The 12,155-nt window shown below is 53.4% G+C and overlaps 1 protein-coding gene and 1 long non-coding RNA gene across 3 annotated transcripts in view; one reads left to right on the plus strand and one right to left on the minus strand.

The window, feature by feature from the left end:
• The window catches only part of TPST2 (tyrosylprotein sulfotransferase 2), a 56,349-nt gene that overhangs the window by 17,306 nt on the left and 26,888 nt on the right, over nt 1–12,155 (minus strand). For both annotated transcript variants that reach the window (XM_082667571.1, XM_082667570.1), the window contains exon 2: nt 3,114–3,185. The gene's annotated coding sequence lies outside the window, so the exon portion shown is untranslated. The remainder of the gene's footprint in view (nt 1–3,113; nt 3,186–12,155) is intronic.
• LOC309830779 lies at nt 2,330–5,125 on the plus strand. Its single transcript, XR_014297536.1, has 3 exons — nt 2,330–2,879; nt 3,511–4,779; nt 4,859–5,125. It is a non-coding gene; the product is annotated as an uncharacterized lncRNA (long non-coding RNA).

Below are 12,155 nucleotides of genomic sequence, written 5' to 3' on the forward strand. Positions count from 1 at the left end.
CTCCTGCCCGTGTCCTGCGGAGACTTGGGGATGCTCAGACTGGGGGGGTGACGTGCGAACAGGGGGAGGGGATGACTTAGGACATGAATTATGACCCTGAGCCTAGCTCCTCACCCCTCCCAAATGTCACTAATAAAGATGATGAGACCTCAATGCCAATTCTTTAGGTAGGGGCTGGTTTCAAAGAGTAGGGGTCCACCCAGCCCAGCCACCCCTTCTCTAGTCACTCAAATGTCAGATCTATCCTCCTCCCCAATTCACCCTCAAGGCCCTTTGATTACGCAACCTCAGCCCAACGCAAAAGGTGCAGACCCAGATGCTGGACAGACAGCCCACCTCCGACCACCCAGCCCTTCTCTGCCTCACCCCCGCTGTGTTTCAGAACCTTCGTTTCCTCTCTCACCTCTTTCTAGAATCCAAGTGAGGGCCTGAGGTCTCTGGGCATTCAAGGAGTCAGACAGACCTGGGTTCAAATCCCAGCTCTGCCATTTCCTGTGTGGCTGTGTGAGCTTGGGCAACAGACTTCACTTCTCTGAGCCTCATCTGTAAAATGGGTCTAAGAGTGTCCACCTCAAAGGGCTATTATGAACATTAAATGACCCCCTTTAAGAACTTAAGAATGTGCCCGGCACATTGGGAGTATTTGAAAGAATATTAGCCATGATCACTGACTGGTTATTCATTTACCCCAACATTTCATGAGTTCCTACTGTGTGCGGGAGTTGGGCTATGGAGTTAAGAGACACAGCCTCAGCCCCCCGAGTCCACTCATACTGTGGACCCACACTAGGGAGGGGGTGACAGGTTCGACCTGTGTAGGTGAGGGAAGGCTTCCTGTAGGAGGCAGCCCGTGTGCCGAGTTCTAAGCAGTGGACAGGGAAGTTTTGAACAGCCAGGTGGAGAAGAGAGAGAAGGGAGTTCCTGGCAAAGGGAACAGCCAGTGCAAAGTAACAGGCAGGAAAGAGCTCAGCATGCCGGGGGTTTCAGGTGGCTTTGGCGGATGGGACAGGGTCTGAAAGGAAAGGAGTGGGAGGTGGCTTTCTTCTTTGGATGGGAGGTTCACCGGAAACCACTAAAGGACCCGGCTGGCAGCTGGACCAATCCACCCACGAGGGCCTGGGCTGCCTGGGGCCCCTCAGGCCATAGCAAGTGGAAAATAAACATCAAAGCTGAAGAAGCACACAGCCTGGGGCCTGGGGTCGAAACTGCTAAGAGGCCCCGGCATTTCCTGGCCATGTGTCTTTGGGAGAGTCACTTCCTCCATCTAAGCCACAGTTTCCTCAGCTACAAAGACGGGTGGGTCCACTGACCTCAAAGGCTGCTGTGAGGATTCTAGAAGCAACTGACAAAGCAAAGATGAGTCTCATCCGGGGGTTGCTGGCTTCTCTGAGCATCAGAAAATAGCTGGGGACCCTCTCCCCAGAAACCTGAGCCTATCATATGCTGCTGAAACTGTTGGCAGTTAATGTGTACACTGGATTCATGTCTGGCATGGGGAAATCTAATTCCAGGGCTACTTTCCGCGGGGAAGCAGGCTGGACAGGACACAAAGTCCCTCAGAAATCCCTCTATGGAGCTCTCGGCTTCTTTAAATGCTCACTGAAATTCTCCCCTTAGACCTGAGAGTAGAATTCTGCCAATGATTATTATTTCAGTGTCAAAACCCTGGGGGACTGTCAATCACACTTTAGCTTGAATTAGTACAATCACCCTTTCTTCCTGACACTTGGTGGGGAGTGAGAGACTGAAGCTTTGGGGAACAGATGGCGATGGGGGATGCAGAGGAAGGGAGAAAAGGGGATAATTTGGGAAAGTGGTTTCCAAAAAGGATAGACACAGTGTGCCTGCCCGTGTGTGTGTGTGTGCGTGTGTGTGTGTGTGTGTGTGCGTGTGTGTGTTTATGTACTCTTCGAGCTTCTGTTTGGGGTTGGAAGTGACTTGGATACTAAACACCAGGGGAAAAGGCCTGGAAGAAGGGATAGACAGAATTTTTTTAAATGTTATCAACTCATGAGTTTTGCTTAATACTGAGCATTCATCTGGCTACAGCACTTCAAAACAAAGCACTGAGTTGTGTGTTTTTACATTGACTGAGCACGTCCTCTGCTAAAGCTTATGCCATGCCTCACGTAGCGGGATCCTCTCCGCCACCTCTGGGGTAGGGATGCCTCCTGCCCAGCAAGCAGCTCAGAGAGAAGAGGCAACTTGCCCAAGATGGATGGCATGGCTGGAGTGGCAGGCCTGGGTCAGACCAGGCTGCGGCTGAGCTGTTCACTGTCCTTGGACAGCACCCAGCGAAGGGCTCATCTCAGTCGCCAGGAGAAAACAGCTCAAAGCGGGCAAGTCAGCCGTGAGGAGGAGACTGCACAGACCTGGAGGATGGCTTGAGAAGCAAAGGCAGGGCCACTTGGCAGAGGGAAAGCAGCTGGGAGCCTACGAAGCAGAAGGTGGCCTCCTGATCACCCAGAATCAGAGACTCCGCCCATTCCAGGAAGGGCCAGAGGGCCCAGCCCAGGGACTCCGGCCTGCCCTCCGTCCCCACCACCCTGTTGGACCCTGTCGAGGGAGGTGTCCCGGCATCCTGGCAGTGAGGATGGTGGCTAAGACCCTCAGACTTGGAGTCTTACAGCCCCAGGTTCAAATCCAGCCCCTGCCACTTGCCAGCTGGAGAGCCGGACAAGGGACTTCACCTCTCTGAGCTTCTGTTTTCTCCTCCAAAAAAAGGGGGGATGATAAGAAGCTTTTCTCAGGGAGCTGTTATGAGGTTCAGGGAGCTTTTGTGTGAAGGGCAAAGCACGCACGCCAAGAACACTGAGGCTGGAAGGTGGCACGCAGACGGCTGGATTCTGGCCGTGCTTGAATCTGCCCACGAATGCCGGGTAAGTCCTGCCTGCTCGGGGACTCGGCCTTCTCCCACCACCAGGAGAATCACTTTCCTAAGGGGTGAGGAAGAACAGAGGCCTGCCCTCTCCACGCTGCTGGGATCCAGCTTTGTCTGGATTTCTAACAGAGGAGAGAGCTGCCTGGGGGAGTTTGCTCGGCTGCCCAATCAGGAGGCTGGGAGCTGTCCCTGGAGGAGCCGGGTCTCTGGGGGACCTTCGGGAAGCACTTACCTCCCCTGGACACTCTCATCCCTGGGATCTAGCCCTCGTGGCTGCTTGCTAAGACTCTCCACGGGTTGAGCCCTGCAGAGGCAGAAGAGACGCTGCATTAGGCGCATTAGGGGTGGGTGCTATGGAGAGGGGCTGGACCCCCTCGGAGGGGCAGAAGGGGATGCTGGGCTTCCCAAGGGTGCCCGACAGTGACTCTGGGAGACGAGCAGCAAGGCAGGGACAGGCCACGTCCGCCCAAGATGTTGAAACTGGGGTCTAAATTCACTGATTCAGCCAGGGAGTGAACTGGCTCACTTCTCAGGCAGAGGGGTGTCAGCTGAGAACCTGAGCTAAGGCACTGCTGCCTTAGGAAGTAATGGGTCTCTTACAACCGGGCTCTCCCTTCTTCTTGGCCCAGGGACCTTGGACTTCAGGAAAAGTAAATATAACAAGAAGCAACAACCACCACCACTGTACCACGAATCACCATCTGGAATTGCTGGGTATGGCTGAACAGGCTGCGCACTGCTCAACTCCAAAGGGCACTGCGTACCCAGCCTATGACAAATATGGCGCCCCCCGGAGTTGGACAATGCCGTGCCGCCACTGCCACCTAACACTGACCAAATGCCTGCTGTGGGTGCCTTGTGCCATTTAATCCCCCAATGAGGAAAGTACGATACTCCCAATTTTACAGGTGAGGAAATGACACCAAGAGGAAGAGCAACTGACCCGGGGAACCAGGATCGCCATCCACATCTGTGAGACTCTAACGCCCAGCTCTTAACCACTGCATTAAAGGAATGGGCCGTGAACTCATGGGGTCTGGCATGAAGCCTGGCTGATGGGGAACCAATGGGATCTTGGTGTACATGTCACTACTATGCCCTTACCATTTACTGGGGGAGGGGGTGGGTGGCAGATTTTTAGTCCAATTCTCACCTTCTCCCATTTTACAGATGTGAAAATTGAGGTTTGGGAGCAAAAATCTCTTCACAGAGTCACAGAGTCTGAGGCTCAACTTCCCTCTGCTTAGTCCCAGCCCAAGAGGTGGGGTGGCGGGGTTTAAGGATGCAGCTCTGGAGTTGGATGATTCCCTGACTAGGTAGATTGTTGTTCTTCCGAGCCTCGGTTTTCCTATGCTGTAAAATGGGCTATTGGGAGGTTTAAACAAGACAATAGCAAATACTCAAAAATCTCAGCAATTATTTTATTTGTGCCATGATGCAAATACATTGGGCGTAGGACCATTTTTGGGGTCCTCTTTCCCTTCCTATTCGCTCTCTCCTTGCCTCTATACAGTTTTTTTTCCTCTCCCTGAAATACCAGGGATTAGTATATCTAACCCCAGGAGGAGAAGGGTTCCCAGACCCTCCCCCTCCTCCCAGCTACAGAATACACAGGCTTGGCATTCCCAGGGCATATGGGTGGCCAGTGAAGAGAAGCCTGGTTCTTGGAATAACAACAACAAACACAATTAGGGACCAGGGCCCTTGAAGTTTTTCCGGAGACGAGATGGCTCAGGCCCAGCTGCCCTCAGGCGGCCCTTGAAATGCCAGAGAGTTCAAGAGGCCTGCCAGGCGGGCAGCTCCCACGGCCCCTTTCAGGGTGGTGAAACGGGGCTGTTGGAGCCTTCAGTCACTCAGAGCTGTGACGCCAAGACTCCGACATGACGCTTTAGCCACAGGTCAGTATTTAAATTTAAATCAAGTAAGATGGGGACCTCCCTGGTGGCGCAGTGGTTAAGAATCCACCTTCCAATGCAGGGGACACGGGTTCGAGCCCTGGTCCAGGAAGATCCCACATGCCACGGAGCAACTAAGCCCGTGCGCCACAACCACTGGGCCTGCACTCAAGAGCCTGCGAGCCGTAACTACTGAGCCCACGTGCCACAACTACTGAAGCCCGTGCATCTAGAGCCCGTGCTCCACAACAAGAGAAGTCACCGCAATGAGAAGCCCACGCACCTCAATGAAGAGTAGCCCGCGCTCGCCGCAACTAGAGAAAGCCGGTGCACAGCAATGAAGACCCAACGCAGCCAAAATAAAATAAAATAATTAAAAATAAATAAATAAAGTAAAATTAAATAAAATTTAAAATCCAGCTCCTCATTGGCACTGGTCACAATTCAACAGCCCAGTGGCCCCCTGGGGGCTACCATACTGGGCAGAGCAGATTTAGGATGGAGTCAGCACATGATGGCCCTTGGGCCAAATCCACCCCTCAGCCTGTTTTGTAAGGCCTGCAAGCTAAGAATGACTTTTACATATTTTTTTTTTTTAAGGGAAAGAGGAGGAAGAGGATGCGGGGCGGGGCTGGGGGGAGGGGGAGGGGGAAGCAGCAGCAATAAGAAAAATTCTACGTGTTCTGCAAAACCTGAAATATTTACTATCTGGTCATTTATAGAAAAAGTTTTCAGGCCCCTGATCTAGAATATTCCCATCGTTCACACAAAGTTCTACTGGACAACGCAGACTTGGAAGACACGTGAGAGGCATGGGGAGGGGTCACTGAGCCCTCCTTTTCTTGCAGGAGGAACATCAGCATTTATTAAGCACCACTGTACATTTAACACCAGACCAAGGAAGTTCCACACCGCTACCTCATTTTTTCCTCACAATAACTCAATGGCAGGGCGGAGTGGGGAGGGGCACCTTGGTTCTCCAATTTACGGATGACAAAGGCCCATGGGGGTTCAGGGTAAGCACGACTGTGCCAAAAAGCGAAACCACCAAGTCAACCGAACCAACCAGCGAACACAAACCCCACATACGAAAAATGAGAAGGGAACAGACTCAAAATGCCACAGGGGTGGTAGGTGATAATATTTTTCTCCTAAAAACACATGGTGTTGGGCTTCCCTGGTAGAGCAGTGGTTAAGAATCCACCTGCCAAGGCAGTAGACCTGGGTTCAAGCCCTGGTCTGGGAAGATCCCACATGCGGCGGAGCAACTAAGCCCGTGAGCCACAACTACTGAGCCTGTGCTCTAGAGCCCGCAAGCCACAACTGCTGAAGCCTGCGTGCCTAAAGCCTGCGCACCGCAACGAAGAGTAGCCCCCGCTTGCAGCAACTAGAGAAAAGCCCCTGCGCAGCAACAAAAACCCAACGCAGCCAAAAACAAATAAATAAATAAATTTATTTAAAAAACAAACAAACAGGGCTTCCCTGGTGGCGCAGTGGTTGAGAGTCCGCCTGCCGATGCAGGGGACACGGGTTTGTGCCCTGGTCCGGGAAGATCTCACATGCCGCGGAGCGGCTGGGCCCGTGAGCCATGGCCGCTGAGGCTGCGCGTCCAGAGCCTGTGCTCCGCAATGGGAGAGGCCACAACAGTGAGAGGCCTGCGTACCGCAAAAAAAAAAAAAAAAAAAAAAAAGAACACACGGTGTTGTTATATTACCTTGATCTAGATAATAATAAAATGGCTAGTATTTTTTGAATTGTATGCCAGCCATAGTAGGGGGTCAGACTGTTTGGGCTCAAATCCTGGCTCCACCAGCTACTGGCTGTGTGATCTTGGCAAGTCACTTAACCTCTCTGAGCCTCAGTTTCCTTCTGTACAATGGAGATGACAACAATACCTCCTAGGAGGCTCATGTACGGCCCCAGGGCACTAGAAATGTGGCCAGTGTAAATGTGGAACTAGCCTCATACGAGTATTGGGAAGTATAAATGTTAGAACGTGTTAGAACAGAACCTGGCCCACAGCAAGTGTGCCTTACTAAGAGGGAAAGCCAGTTTCCAAATCTGGTTCTGTCTTAACAATAACATCCTTGGTCTCATGTCACATGGCTCATAAAACAGGGGCAGCAGCAGAGGATGGGAGAGGACTTCGCTCCCTTCTCACTGACCCATGGGCTGCCCTGAATGACCACTGGAAGGAAGGAGAGGGGAGGGGGGCTGGTCAGTCTTCAAGATGCTCTTAGGCCGGATTCATTCATTCCCCAAATGTTTACTGAGCACGTACTATGCTTGCAAGTAGATGCTGGAACACCTCAAGGGCGGCACACCAAGGCCTCTGCCCTTACGGAGATGATGTTCTAGTGGGGATCCAGGAAACCAGCACATCAGATAATCACGACTGTGATTGTGTAATGCCCCCCCCGTGGGAGGGGAAGACATGCCCTAAGGGGTCAGACTCATTTGAACTTTCCAATTCTGCATGATTTCTCCAAGCTCGGCAGATCAAGAGGTTCCCAAGATTGGGGAGCAGGGGTGGGGGTCTGGAGCACAGGACGCCAGCCCAGGGGGCAGGTCATGGCACTTGCAGAGGAGCCTTGGAGGGGTACCTGGTAGCCACATGCCTAAGCTCAGCCATCAGCCTCGCAAGCCCTCTCAGTGGGGACCAACTCCCAAACATTCCATCACCATGGCAACCACCTGCCCCTGCTCCCTGCGACCTCACTGCCCCAAGCCTCCCGAGCAGATTAGGGGAGACCGGAGTTCCCTTCAGGATCCCTGGGGATCAGAGACCTCCAACGCACTCCGGAGGGAAGCCAGCCAAGAAGAGCCTGCCAGGATCCAATGGGGCAAGAGGAAGAGGCAAAAGAATAATTCTGAGGTTCTGGATGATGCTTGGGCATAAGAAGCACCATGAGGTGGCTCAAGAGGAAGAAGAAAAGCCAGGCTGGCGCGCGGCCTCAGAAGTATTAGCTCATACTTACCAAGCACTTTCTGTGCCCCAGGTACTGAGCTAAGGGTTTTGCATATATCACGGAATTTTGTCCTCACTACCCTGTCCAGGATCCCATCTGACTCTCCCTTATTAACCATCTCTTTTTTTTTTTTTTTTTTTTTTTTGCGGTACGCGGGCCTCTCACTGCTGTGGCCTCTCCCGTTGCAGAGCACAGGCTCCGGACGCCCAGGCTCAGAGGCCATGGCTCACGGGCGCAGCCGCTCCGCGGCATGTGGGATCTTCCCGGACCGGGGCACGAACCCGTGTCCCCTGCATCGGCAGGCGGACTTTCAACCACTGCGCCACCAGGGAAGCCCCCTCATTAACCATCTCTTTACTGGGGCTCAGAGAGGTAGGTTCACCTGCCCAAGGCCACAGAGCTGGTAAGCAGGGGAGTAAAAGGAAAACCCAAATCTTCCTCTCTCTCCATAGCCCATGCTCCTAGATCTCTCCTTCCTGACGAGCTTTGCATTTTTTTTAACCTAAAATGATCAAAGCTGGACCCCCACGTGCCACCCTGCCTCCCTCTCAAGAGGCCCAGTTCAGCACCCTGTTGGCACAAGCTCAGGGTGGGGAGTGATGAGGGCGGAGGTTACTTCTTGGCTCTTGTACTCAGAGGCTGGGTGTCCTGCGTCAATTCAGCTCTCCAAGCCTCAGTGTTGCCATCTGAGAAATGGGAGTAACACTTGGGACAAAGAGAGTCATGAGGAATTCCATAACTTCATTGTGCCCAGCACAGACGTGCAAAAACGTCAGCACTGAATGTTATGATCATTGTCATCACAGCACGCGGATGAAGACTGGAAGGAACCCGAAGACGAAGAAGCTAGTGGCCCGGTGAGGCGGGGTTGGCAAACTTCTGTGAAGGGCCAGGAAGCCAATGATTTTGGCCCCGTGGGTCAGAGGGTCTGTGACAGCTACCCACTCTGCCTCTGCACCATGAAAGCAGCCAGAAACAGCACATCCAGGAACACACACGGCTGGATTCCAGCGAGACTATTAACGAAATCAGGCGGCAACCTCGATGCGTCCCTCAGGCCATCGTGGGCCAGGCCCCTGCTCTGTACGAGCTCCTAGGGGAACTAGGACAAACTCACAAAACGCAAATGCCGTGGGTGACCGTGGAAGCCGGTGCATATTCGGGTTCTGGGCCCAATCTCAGAAGGCCTAGTGGGAGGACTCAGGCAGCCGGACTCTGGTGAGAAAAATGGACAACTTGGGAAAATCTCTGATATTTTTTAGAAAAAGAAATGCATGTGCACACACAGAATCATCCGGTGTCTGGCCTGTTGCCAAGTAAAGATTTAAGGAGAGAGACTTGTGTGTGCCTGGCACTTTGCTGTGCACTTTGCCTCTAACAACCCGGGGAGTAGGGCGAGGCACGCTTATTAGCCCCGTTTGACAGAGGCGGAAGCTGAGGCTCAGAGAGGTGAAGCGTGCAGCCTGAGGTCACACAGACAGGAACGGTCTGAGCCTGAAGTGGAACCCAGCTCTGTCTGATGCCAGAAGCCAAGCTTTGAACCATCACCCCCAAACCTCTACCCTGCCCAACTCACGGATGGGGGCGATGCATGTCCAAGGTCATGCAGCTGCCCGGGGCAGTAACCAGCTCAGCCTCTTGGCTCCCATGTCCCAGCCTTGCCCCCAGCGCCTGGTGCAGCCCTCCCTCTGGGCTTCCTGTTCGGGAACACACGGGCCCCTGCCTGATCAAGAGTATAAACAGGAAAAGGCCAGGGTGACCTTGCAAGGCCCGGGCTTCCTTCACCCACGCCACACAACACACACACACACACACACACACACACACACACACACACACACGCGACCTGTCTCCATTCCTCTGTCTAGAAGCTTCCAGAAGTAGGGGTGGGGGGGTGGGATGAGCACTGTAGTGGGAGTTGTACACACTGGGCTTGGAGTCCGGTTCTGGTGGTTACTAGCAATGCAGCCTTGGTTGGAGCAGGGGAGGTAAACAGCGATGTTACCTAACTCCTCTGTGCCTCAGTTTTCTCATCTGTGGGTGCTAAGGTGAACTGATAGCGCTCAGAGCTTTGTTACTGTATCACTGTTATTTCTCCCCTTTAAGGTGGTTCGAAACCTCTGCGTGCATCAGAATCACCTGAAATTCTTAAAAGACAGATTCCTGGGTCCTGCCCCCAAATATTCTGATTTGGAAGCTCCCCGACGGAGCCCAGGAATCTGCATTTACCGAGCGCTGCCCCTCCCCCTGAGCTATGAAACACTGCGTGGGCACTGAATTCAGCATTTGAGGGCTATGTACTGGCCAGGCTCGGGGACTGCAGTGGTCCCAGCATGGAGGCCAAGAGCCGGACAGGCCCAGGTGCAATCTGGGCTCACCCACCCACTAGCTGTGTGACCCTGAGCCAGCGACTTCTCCTTTCTGGGCCTTACTTGCCTCCTCTCCAGAACACGGGTGCAAAGCGCACCCGCCTGGTGGGCTGTCGTGAGGCTGGCACACAGTGTGAGCTTAAGTGACATCGTTTCTTAGGAGAGACACAGGTCTGCCAGTGAGGAGTGTCAGGGCAACAGACACAGGACAGACAGACAAGCCACCCAGAGGGGGAAGGACCCCAGGACAGGGGGTGTGCACATCCGGGTGCTAGAGCTCCCAGGGCCACACCCAACGGTCAGCCGGACGGACCCCGCATGGGGCAGCGTCCAGCACCATCACTGACTCTCCCACAACCCGGAGGGAGAAAGCACCTCTCTGATCAGGGCACAAATAAGAAATGCAGACTAGGGAAGCGGCTGCCCATGCTCTGGCGGTGCCGGGCAGCGGTAGGACTCGAACCCACACCCAATGGGGTCTTTGACCTTTCTGCTGCCATGGACCCTGTTAGCCATCTGGTGAAACCTACGGACCCCTTCCCAGAAGAGTGTTTTTAAATGGAATCAATTACGTAAGAGTAAAAGGAAACCACTTATAGTCGAGTCCGGCTAAGAACACACTGATGAAGACGCTGTGATACTGTCACCTACATGCTGCTTCATTAAAGCCATGAATAACCAGATCGAGGGGTGGGCCTCATAACGACCGTCATTGGCGTGTTGTGATGTGTACAGGTGTCTGCGGCAACAGGAATATGATATGCAGATACATACGGTTTCTGTCGGTGACCAAGGCCCAACTACTGCTGCTGCTACTATGACTGCCATTTGTCACCTACATTGATGCCTGGAGATGTTAATTAATATAAATAAAGATGTCATTTTTTTTTTCTATCCAGATTCCCGGGCCCCTGGGAACCAAAGTCTGTGACTCGGGGAGCCAAGAGCTGCACCCCTGCCTCAGGAGGGCCCTGGGTCCCATTCCTCTCTCTCCCTGCCCATTTCCTCGCTCCACCATCAAACGAGAGCATGGGAAGGGCGTGTACCAGGAAAAGCTCAATGGCATATTCTGGGGTGTGGTTTAGCCGTTTTGATTTTATTTAAAAAATAAAAGACACTTCCCTGGCGGTCCAGTGGTTAAGACTCTGCGCTTCCACTGCAGGGGGCCCAGGTTCGATCCCTGGTCAGGGAACTAAGATCCTACACGCCGTGTGGCATGAGCAAAAAATAAATAAATAAATATTTTAAATAAATAAATAAAAATCAGAGACAATGGAACTATTATGAAAGGCATGTGACGTCCACCCATGCTGGCCTCACATGCCAGCACGTGACCTTGGAGAGTAACTCCAGTCAGAAGTGGGTGGAGGACATCAGGGACCGGAGTGGGGGTGATCTTGGCCTCAGACACTGCACACAGGGCCCTGAGGGGAAGGAGAACAAGGCGTGTGCATCTCCATTGCCAGCAGAGGACAGAATCCCAGGTATGTGGTCAGTCTGCCCGGGTGTACACCTGCCTCTGCTCCAGGCCCCTAGCGGTGTCCTCTCCTCTCCCTGGGCCTCAGTTTCCTCACCTGTAAAATGGGTCCACCAACTCTTACTAGCAAGGCTGCGGCGAGGATTTAAGTGAGATGGAGGCTTATCTGTGAGAAAGCACACAGGGCTGAGGCTGTAGCTCTTGGATAAATATGGGTTCCACATGAACATGTGAGGCAGAAGTCAGCAATGGGGGAGCAAGAGGGTGGGCAAAGGAGGTTGGCGGGGCCCAGGCTGTAAGTAAGGAGCTTGGGGTTATCCTGGGGGCAGTGGGAAGTGGTGAGTGCTGGTGAGGTTGGGGCTCTGGGGGTGGACACGGCTTTTTCTAGTGTAGGATGGCTTAGTAGACGAGGGCTGGAGGCCAGGTTAGAGGTGCCGGGGGATCCAGGGACCACCTCAAAGGAGAGGAGACGGAGGACAGAGGGAAGAAGGTGGCCAAGAGGCCAAATGCTCTGGGCCAGAGGAGGTGACACAGAGACCCCACTCTAGCCTCAGGCCAGGCGTT

This window comes from Grampus griseus (genome assembly GCF_964374135.1).
Source record: "Grampus griseus genome assembly, chromosome: 12".
Taxonomy (NCBI): Eukaryota; Metazoa; Chordata; class Mammalia; order Artiodactyla; family Delphinidae; genus Grampus; species Grampus griseus.